The sequence below is a fragment of the Mus pahari genome, chromosome 3 (genome assembly GCF_900095145.1).
Source record: "Mus pahari chromosome 3, PAHARI_EIJ_v1.1, whole genome shotgun sequence".
Lineage (NCBI taxonomy): Eukaryota > Metazoa > Chordata > Mammalia > Rodentia > Muridae > Mus > Mus pahari.
Window position 1 is genome coordinate 109,879,992 of NC_034592.1, and position 11,110 is coordinate 109,891,101.

The 11,110-nt window shown below is 40.3% G+C and overlaps 1 protein-coding gene across 7 annotated transcripts in view; it reads right to left on the minus strand.

Annotated features, from left to right (window-relative positions):
- The window catches only part of Gabpb1 (GA binding protein transcription factor subunit beta 1), a 48,646-nt gene that overhangs the window by 32,212 nt on the left and 5,324 nt on the right, over nt 1-11,110 (minus strand). For 2 of the 7 annotated variants that reach the window (XM_029536252.1, XM_029536251.1), the window contains exon 1: nt 2,301-2,398. The exons of the other annotated variants lie outside the window; for them this stretch is intronic. The gene's annotated coding sequence lies outside the window, so the exon portion shown is untranslated. Of the gene's footprint in view, nt 1-2,300; nt 2,399-11,110 lie in introns of those variants that run through there. 7 annotated transcript variants of the gene reach the window in all.

The window sequence follows — 11,110 nt, forward strand, 5'->3', positions numbered from 1 at the left end:
TGGTGATGTGAAGGAGTTAAGAAGAGCATAAAACAGCTACAGTGTACTTACATATAATAAATAAATAAATCTTTAAAAAAAAAAAAAAAAAAAAAAAAAAAAAAAAAGAATTCTCTAAAGGGCTGGAGAGATGGCTCAGCTCTTCCAGGGCTCCTGAGTTCAATTCCCAGCAACCGCATGGTGGCTCACAACCATCTGTAATGGGATCTGATACTCTCTTCTGGTGTGTCTTTAAAAAAACTTGTCTCTAAAGACTAATGTCCCAGTCAGGGAGGAAGGAGGCAGAGGGCGGCAGAGAGGACACTCAGATGTATATGTCAGGAAAGGCCACGGCAGGACTCTATAGGTGAGCAAAGGCTTGAGGTGCTCAGGTTTCAGAGACAGTCATTCTAAGAAAAAAGAAAGTTTCAAGTCCAGAAAGCCTTCCTGTCAGAAGCTTAACCTATGATACTGTATAAAAGAAAAACAGGGAAGACTGTAGGGCTGTGGGAAAGTGAAAACATGGCATCTTTTTGAGATTTAGTAAGAAAAAGTTACAGCTGGGATTCAAATTTGTCAAAAAAAGAAATGCAGTGCATTCACAAGGTTAAAGTCATGAAGGAGATAGACCAGAGCAGCAACTCATGTGAAGAGCTGTCACTCAAGAAGAGCCTATGAGAAAGACCTTGGAAAGATTATCTCTTCCAAGAAGGAATAAAACATGCTACATACTTGGAAGAAATGTTAGAAGAAAACCATAAGAAAGTCTAACTTCTGGAAAGAACTACACCAAATTGTCATGTTTTAGTAGATTCTGTAATGTGAGAGCATGCACGCCCCACACAGGAAGAACCACAGAAAGCCATGAACACCAGGTGGGCACACAGATGGGATTTCGTAAGTGCTATTCCATGTGTAACAGTAAGAGTTCATTCTGTCCCCTGTGGTGACAAATGAGAAAGTTGATATAAGCAGTTGTAGAGTTTATACAGGTTTTTCTTTGTGTGTTTTGTTTGTTTGCATGTGACACGTGCAACATTTCTTTTACCTTTGTCCTTCTGGGGTTTTCTCCCTCTTCCCTCTCTCCCATTTTCTCGGTAACACGAGATCTTTAATCTCTGCAAACACACTAAACTTCTGATCTCTGATCAGGGCCCGTCCTAGAAACCATCTGTAACCAGCACCAAAGGCAAAGGAACCTTAAGCAGTAATTTTCCATTAAAGACTAAATAATCTAGTTGGGCAGTGGTGGCGCACGCCTTTAATCCCAGCACTCGGGAGGCAGAGGCAGGCGGATTTCTGAGTTCGAGGCCAGCCTGGTCTACAAAGTGAGTTCCAGGATAGCCAGGGCTACACAGAGAAACCCTGTGGGGGGGGGGGGAAACAAACAACAAAACAAAACAAAAAAACCAGATGAGAGACAGAGAACCTAACACCACAAAAAGCAACTATTTAATTAGTCTAAAGCTATATAACAAAATCTATGTGATGCTCAGCCGATAGGCATACTTTAAATATCAAAACATAAAGAACAAAATATAATCAGGTGTGTTAGCACACAGATTACTCTCAGCAACCGTGAGGTTGAAGTAGATAAATTTTCAGTTTATAGTTTCTGTAATTTTTATGGACCAGATTACACTGCACAGCTGCCAAATAAGTAAATACAACCCTGAAGAAGGTCCCACATGCCTGCCTTACTAAACAGGAGTGGAAGAAAATGAAGGATAATGCAGAGCACACTTGATGACCTACTTAGAGGCACTACCATGGGACATTTGAGTAAATATACTCCCAGAGCTTCCCCATGTCTCAGTTATTCCAAACCTACCGTATTTAAGACCCTGGCACTGAAGCTATTGTGATTTTTTTTAAACCATAAACAATATAACAGATTCAAGTCACTACACTAAGAAGTCAGTGGGTCTCAAAAGTATCAACATTGTCCCTACAGGACCTTTGTTCACCCAGGGAAGCACTGGAGATATTAAACGGTGAGGAAGGTTCTAACATATAATAATGGTCCTGTCAGAAATACTAAAAAGTCTCACAATGGGGACAATCTGAAATGGTCCTGCACTGGGTCAATATATACTCTTAACCGCTTAGACATCATCGCTCCAGCACCAAAACAGTATTCATTTCAACTTATGAGAAGGAATTAAACACTTTAAAAGATACAAATGGATCTAACAGGAAGAAAATACATGAGATTAACATCAAAATCAAAGATACTCTCATTTTCTTGTCCAGACAAAAATTTTTAAAAACTTTAAATAATGAAAAATATCAAAATGTAGCAAACATTTTTCTATGCTCACCTGAAAACACAATGAATTCTAACTAGGAGAAATTCAGTTGCATCCAGACAATGAAAATGCCCAAGAGTCTGGGAGCTGGTCAGCAGGTAGGAGGGCTGCTGTGAAACATGAGGACCACAGCTCAGATGCCCAGGACCCATAACACCAGGTGGATGGGAGAGCCTGGTGCCTGCCTACAAGGTGGAGATAAGGCTAGCCAAATTCATAGTGCTCTGAGTTCAATGAGAGACCATGCCTCCAATAAATAAAATGGCGAGCAACTGAAGACACTCAATTTCAACCCCTGGCCTTTATATGCACGCATGCATGTGTACTCATATATGTGTAAATGTACATACACACATGTACCATATACACATATACCTAATGGGTCACGTTTTCAGTTCATTCAGACTGTTTATCTACATGTTAAATCCTCAGGGGAAAAAAATGGTACTAATAAAATAAGGATTAGCAATTAAAATATAGGGCTCATCATTTGATTTCTCCATTTGAAGAAAAATTAGTAAATTTTATTGCCTGCCAATATACCTACTACTGTCTGTGGCATGTTACATCACTTAGTTTAATACTCCCTTTCTCCTTGAGACTATAAAAATACCCATTACAGTATGTTCCACCTTAAATTCATTTACTGTTTATAAAATGCTTATCACGGTCTAGCATGAACCATTGCTTTCCTTAAATTAAAACCTAAGATCCACCTAGAAACTTCACTTCTCAAGAGCTACTTGCGGTCACAAGAATAATACAGGCAGAGTGCCATCTAGTGGCTACAGGAACAACAGCTATACACGCATACAAACTGAAATGACATCTTCAATACTTTTATTTTAAAACATTTACATATAATATGTAGTATGTATTAAGAATCAAGACTCTAAACTGTATACAACATAAAATGAACTATGTAAAAACTTCACAGAAAAAGAACTCAAAACAATAAAGCATGATAATGAAAAAATACAAAATTTTCCATTATTCTGTAAGTTTTGTGCAAGGAACACATATTACTCATGCAACTAAAAACACTTCTATTAAAAATCTCTACATCAGGGCTGGAGAGATGGCTCAGGGGTTGGGAGCATTGACTGCTCTTCCACAGGTCCTGAGTTCAATCCCCAACAAACACACGGTGGCTCACAACCAACCAATGCCCTCTTCTGGTGTGTCTGAAGACAGCTACAGTATACTCACATACATAAAATAAATCTTTTTTAAAAAAATCTTTACATCAAAACTAGGTTACAAGCCGGGCGTGGTGGCGCACGCCTTTAATCCCAGCACTCACAAGGCAGAGGCAGGCAGATTTCTGAGTTCGAGGCCAGCCTGGTCTACAGAGTTCCAGGACAGCCAGGCAGGGCTATACAGAGAAACCCTGTTTCAAAAAACCAAAACCAAAAAAAAAAACAAAAAAAAAAAAACTAGGTTACAGGTAAGCTTTAAAACTTTTAATACATAATGTTAAATGTTGAAAGCATTTGTTTTAAATAGAGGAAAGATATAAAATTATTAACATGTATATAGCTGTATGTATGAAATATTCTTGGCAATCAATAAGTATTTGATTGTCAACATCGCATGAGAAAATCCCTTCAAGGGCTGAGAGCTGGCTCAGTAGTTAAGACCACAGTCACCCTTGCAGAGGGCCTGGGTCAGTACCTAGCACCTGCATAGGAAGGAGTTCACAGTAATTATAGTTCCAAGGGACCTAGTGCCTTCCTCTGGCCTCCATGGTCACTGCACACATTTGGTGCACACATACACATACGTGCAGGAAAAGGCTCTTACACATAAAATATAAAAGATATTCACTAATAATACAGTCCTCAGAATCTTGTCACTTCTCACTACTGTCACCAACATACAAGAGAGGAAGGATAAAAGGATTAAGTACACTCGTTTTCAACTGAAGTTCTGTATCTTTAACTTCTTGTTTTCTACTTTAAGAGAACACAGAGAAGCTTTTGAAGTAGAAGGCAATATGTCATCTAAGGATTTGGGTGTTGTCTCTCTTCCCTATGTAATTTTTTTACAAGAGAAAAATGATATCTATGCCCCCACTTTCTTTTCTGAAAAAGTCTTCTAAGTTGCAAGGCTGGCCTCATATTCAAGACCCTCCTACCTCAGGCTTCTGAATGCTAGCTATATGTGCTACCATTTATTTATCCAACCCACATATATCTTAAAAACAAAATAAGAGCTGGAGATGAAATTTGGAGATAGAGGCCCTGCTGTTCAACCCACCATCTCTCTCTCTCTCTCTCTCTCTCTCTCTCTCTCTCTCTCTCTCTCTCTCCCTCTCTCTCTCTCACACACACACACACTCATTCATATTCTCTCTCCTCTCTCCCCCCTCTCTATCCCTGCCCACCCACTCCCAAATCTCTCTTTTCCCTTAGCCATTTTGAAGTAAACACAGTAGTGAGCTGAGGCAGGAAAAAAAAAAAGTCACCAGGAGTTCAAAGCTTGTCTGGGCTACATAGTGAACTTCACGGCATTCAAGGCTACACAGCAAGATTTTGTTTCAAAAATTATTTAAAATAAAGCTAATGGTTTCCAATGGATAGCCTGGAAAATAAGAACCCAAAATAAATACAATGGAAAGGGACTCAAAAGGCTGATGAACTCAAGGCAACAGCTGTGCCAGCTATGGAAAGCAAATCCCACTGGAGCATTAGGACAGGGGTCGCAGGAAGGTGGCCTCCAACACTGGCCTGTAAGCCTGTGAAGGGACTGAAACTTTCAATGGAAGAGTGTGGGGAACATGACAATGGATATAAGGTGGCTAAGTAAAATATTAAAAAGAGGCACAATTTCTCAGAGAAAAGCAAAATTAGTAAGTTTTTCAGTCACACTGTATATAAGCATAAATTACAAAATGTAGGCTAAGCAATACTCCCCAGTAGTCTACACAAGAACCTGTGTTGACTTACATGGGAAAACCAGAATTTTACACACATACACACATACACACATACATTACCCAGGTGAGCCCAATGCAAAGAAGGAAGCCGGAGAGACTGAGATGTGATAAACATAATCCTGACAGTACATGTGTGTGAGGTAAATGAGGTGAGCTGGAACATGAGAGTCGGGTATGCAGGGGAGGTAGAGAGGGAGACTGAAGTGAGATTAGTTTGAAGATACTGGAAGGGTCAACCATTCAAGAAATAGCTAGGCACAGTGACAAACCTCTGTAATCCCAACAATGGAGAAGGTAAGTCAAGATGACTAAGTTCAAAGCCAGCCACAGGGCCATCTCAAAGAAATTAAAATAGCAAAAAAAGTATCATTGTGCCAATGTGAACTCCACATTACCACTGTATAAGAACCAATTTATCTACAAGGTCTCCACTCCTATAACCATAACCTTGATCCCAAAGCTCAGATCTCAAGGCCAAACATCCTATGATAACACAGAAAGTGGAGCAACACCTGTCTCAGGTAACCCTGTTCCAGGAACTAGGACCTGACACCATATTTCAGTTGAAGAGTCCTTCTTACTACCTGTTACGCTTTTGAAGAAGGATGTGCCTTGTCCCTGGGAATCTGGGGGAAATGCTCATCTTTTTTCTCTACTGCAAAGCAATGCAAACCAGTGGTGCTCTAGAGTGCATGCTCCTGCTCAGGGACCCTCTCTCTTCTTTAGGAAATACTAGACCAAGCAAGCAAGAAAGCCAGCAGGGAAAACTCCAGATCCCATAGCTTCAAGTCTGGTATCAGAGGGCTTTTAGATGGCTCTGTTATTCTACCTTTTCTGCCTGAAACACACTTCTACTGGGCATGCTCCATTCCCTGTATGCAGTGCTTTTTTAGCAGATATTTCATGGCTCTGGCATCTTGGAGAACCCAAAACAATCCATGTATCACACAGCCTCTCAGGCTCTCCATGGAGGGACACAGGTAGATTCCACAACTCCTTTAACTCATGTATCCTTCATGACTCTAAATTCATGTGGATGCTGCTGCACATGTTTGCTGCCAATAAAAGTCATGAACTATTTCTTTAGTGGAAATTTCCCGTTTTTGTTTGTTTGGTTGGTTTGGTTTGGTTTGGGTTTGGTTTTCTCATGACAGGATTTGTTTCATGCCCAGCCTTGGTGTTGACTATGTGCCATGGTCATTAGTAATCATTCTTAGGCAGGTCTACAATGAAAAGGAGCAAATAGAACAAAAAGGAATACAAAAATGTACAATTTGAAAAGGGGAAAAAAAATGAGGAAATTCAATGTTAGAGCCCAGACTTGTGCTGATAAAAATAGCAGATTAAGACGAGGCCTGATCTGAGCAAAAGGAGCAGCGCCCTCAGGGAAAGCTCACACCCAACTCAACTGAAACAACTTTCTGCTCAGAGTTAGGCGAGGTGGGTGCCAAATACTTTGACACTAGAATTTGGGATGAAAAGGCAGGTGGATCTGTGTCAGTTCAAGACCAGTCTGGTCTTCATAGGGAACTCCAGGACAGCCAGGGCTCTTTAGAGAGGTCCTATTTCAAGATTATATCTTAAAAAACCCAAATAATAAATTTTAAAAAGAACTTTCTGCTCCTAAAAAGAAACAAATGAAAACTGTTGCAAATGTGATTTAAAGGAGCCAGGATTCCACTCCAAATAAACTCTTTCTTTTATAAACTTAGATTTATCTATAAGCCTTGGCCATGATGTTTTGTTATAGAAACATACTAGTAATACAGAAGTTGGTTGGTACCAAGAGTGGACTGTAGCTATGAAGAACCTGACCATGCTTGTTCTCTCTCCTCTCTCTCTCTCTCTCTCTCTCTCTCCCTCTCTCACACATACACACACACACTCCTTTTTACATTTTTTTGAGGAATGTTTTTGAGGAATGTGGACGACTGGAACTTTGGACTAGAAAAGCATCTAAATGCTGTAATCAAATGTTTAAAGAGCCACTCTCAGAAAAACCTGGAAGACAGTAGTTCTGAAGGCAGCACAGTCTAAGCTGGCCCAGTTCAACAGGTCTTGAAGGGAACAATACTACCAACTGTGCAAGAGGCAAGAAAAAAAAATGTTGGCAAAAACATGGCTGTTTGTTCATGTCCTAAGAACTTGCCTAATGCTAATGAAAAAGTAATGAACTAATTTCTCGGACATAGAAAACATCAAGTCTGCACAGTGTTGCGTCTGTGCCATGGTTAACAAGTTATACAGGTTTACAATGAAAAGGAATATGTGGAACAGAATTATGGTTTGGAAAGAAATGGACCATTGTAAAGTTTAATGTTATACAGTCAAGGCATGTGCTAGAAAAGATGGTACAACTGTTAAGGTTAGCACTGTAAGAAGAGATCTGCTCTGCACTATGGCCAAAGCAACGGGGGGGGGGGGGGAAGGGTTATGTGACTTACACTTCCACATCACAGTTCATCATAAAAGGAAGACAAGGCAGGGATTTTGTTTCTGGAGGAGAGGAGATAGGGGGAGAGGGGAAGGGGGGGGGGGGGGGAGAGGAAGGGAAGGGGATGAACAGTAACAAAAATCAGTCTATAGTTCAGACTTTTAAAAAAATCTGCATTTAAATAGTGTGGTGGTTTGAATAGAAATGGACACACTAGGCTCATAGGATTTAAAAGAATTAGGACATGTGACTTTGTTAGATGTCAAGGAGTGTGGGTTTTGAAGTTTCAGATGCTTAAGCCAGGCACAGTAGCTCACTTCTTCCTGCTGCCTGCCGTTCCAGATGTAGAATTTTCAGCTCTTTCTCCAACATCATGTCCACCTACAGGCCACCATGTTCCCCATCAAGATGATAATGAACTAAAATCTCAGAACTGTAAGCCAGCCCCAATTACTTTCCTTTATAAGAGTTGCTACAGGAGTGGAGAGATGGCTCTGCGGTTAAGAGCACTGACTGCTCTTTCAGAGATCCTGAGTTCAATTCCCAGCAACCACATGGTGGCTCACAACCATCTGTAATGGATCTGATGCCCTCTTCTGGTGTATTTGGAGATAGCTACAGTGTACTCATATACACAAAATAAATAAATACTTCTTGAAAAAAAAAGTTGCTATAGTCATGGCACTTCTTCACAGCAACAGAAAGACAAACAGATATGTATCAGATTTCAATTTTTCATGAACCATGACACATCATTCTAGTGAGTTAGAGCCAGTATTCTTTTAAAAATTTAAGCATACAACAGTTGCATACATGTACACATATGCACAAAAACATAGTAACGAGTACAAATGTCCACCATGTGTAACATTTTTCCTACTGTGGGAATTGGGGGCTGAAAATGTGCTCAATAGTGCCTCTCCTTTGATGTGAGGCCCAGCTGAGTTTTTAAAAACTTGAAAACTTTGATTATTGCTATATAGGTTTAAAGACAGATCTCAGGGAATCTTGTAACATGCCAAGCAGGTACGCCCTACCCAACCCACTTAGGATCTTGAGTTTCTTCAATCCAGAACACCTTCTCACTCTGGTGCCCAAGTACCAAGTCTCTGACCACTCGAGTGGCAGCCATATAACAGGCCCCCTCTCCTTACCTAACTTTGTTCCTTTCTATTCTCATACCCAACACCAGAAACTGTTTACTACGCCCTCCGCTCAAATGACAGCCCCTACAAGGACTTTGTCTTGGTTTTAGTTTTTCAAAACAGGGTTTCTGTGTAGCCCTGGCTGTCCAGGAACTTGCTCCAACTCAGGAGATCCACCTGCCTCTGCACGGCCCCTCCGATGCTGGAATTAAAGGCGTGCACCAACACTGCCTCACAGGTTTATTTTACTCATTACCATGAGATCTGAACAGAGCCTGGTATGGACAAGGGTGTCTGAGTACATTTTAAAATGGAAGGAAAAGGAAGAACATTATCAACAAGGAAGCTGAAGTCTCATGATGCCTCAGAGTAAGGGGTAAAGTCAAAGAAGCATATGTAATATGAAAAAGTTTGAGTATCAGAAAGCAGACTTTATCCTGCAGACTACTGGGGTTATTCAAAGTGTTGATTATTCAAACATTTATTGAGCACAGTTTCAATCCATGTTGCTTGGCACAGTGGTGAGTGCAAAGGTTAGTGGTGGAGTGGAGGGTACAAAGGCCAGACCCAAACTCTCTTATTGAGCTTTCAGGAGCATGGATTTGGAAGTTTAGGGGAAATTATTCTCAGCTGCATGCAGGGTGGACTCAAGAAAGGAGAATCTTAAGAAAATTGGTAGATATAAAGGAAATGTATCATAGACAACTTCAAGATAGGAGGGAGAGAAAAACTGGGAATTGATAGGAGCCCAGAAAGTAATAAATCTAAAGGTAATGCAAATTCCTTAACTTCTACTAAACCCTGAGCCTTTACACTCTCAGACATTCCAAAAAGCTTTCTGGAAAAAAAAAAAGGGGGGGGGATGCACATGATCTATCTTATCATTGGCAGGAATGATGACATTGGTAACAGAACTACACACAAAAAAAAAGACAATAATCAAAAGGGGTAAAGAGGGGCTGGTGAGATGGCTCAGCAGGTAAGAGCACCCAACTGCTCTTCCGAAGGTCCGGAGTTCAAATCCCAGCAACCACATGGTGACTCACAACCATCTGTAACAAGATCTGGCACCCTCTTCTGGAGTGTCTGAAGACAGCTACAGTGTACTTACATATAATAAATAAATAAATCTTTAAAAAAGGGGGGGTAAAGAATAGAATATTAAACAGAAATATAAACTTAAGCACCTCTATGAAATCAAGCAACAGGGGCTGCAGTATGGCAATAGTCAAAAACACTTGCTCTTGCAGAGGACAGGAGTTTGATTCTTCTGATCTCTGCAGGAACCAGGCACACACACAATACACATACATACACATGCAGACAAAACATGTATGCACATAAATCTAAAATTTCCTAAGGAAAGTTAAGCAAATATCTATATTGGCTCCATATAAGTAAGATAAAGACAGTTATTCCTCTTAAGCAGTCAGGAAAAGGAGTAAAAGAACCTGGAGCACAAACTGTACCTGGGCTCTTAACAATGATGAAATAAAAGGAATGAGGCAGATAACTAGAGGAGACTCTCAAGTTTATTTTCTTCTCCCATTTTATGTCTGTACATTTGAAAGCAAGAGAAATAAACCTTCACAGATAATGATGTAATGAGAGGAAAAGAAGTTAAATGTGACAGCTAGATTCCTAAAAATACACGATTCCTCTTTTGTTTAGTCCACAAAATTGCAGAACCAGTACACACCACAATGACAGCAAGCTTATAGCCTGCATTTTTTCCAGTAAGTATAAGTTATCTTTATCAAGTGAGTCAAACAGGAACAGAAGAAATCAGGAAAAAAACATTAAGATTAACAAAATTATTCCCAAGGTGCATGGGACTATATGAAATTGTTCACCGTCGATGTAAAGTGGTCAAGAAATCCTAATCATTGAACTTCTTCACATATGCTGCCAGGTGAGGTAATACTGAAGAAATCAGTGGTAGGAAGTTTTGATAAAGGGAACACAGAAATATGAACATGACTAATGTCAAAATGCAATCCACAAAACTGTCTTCAGTCTGAGCCACACAGAACAAAATGCTCGCAACTGATTGGCTTGCAAACAAGAGCAATGTATCTCTCATAGTTCCAGAGAAGAGAATCTAAGATCATGGTGGTATGGATCAACAGATAGCATTCTTTTTGCTGTGCCTTCACACAGAAGAGGAAAACTAGCTGTCTGCAGTCTCTTTCTAAGGGCACTAATGTCATGCAAAAGGGCTTCACATTCGCCCGGAGTTGGTGGCACACACCTTTACTCCCAGCACTTTGAAGCCAGAGGCAGGCAGATCTCTGGGAGTTCCAGG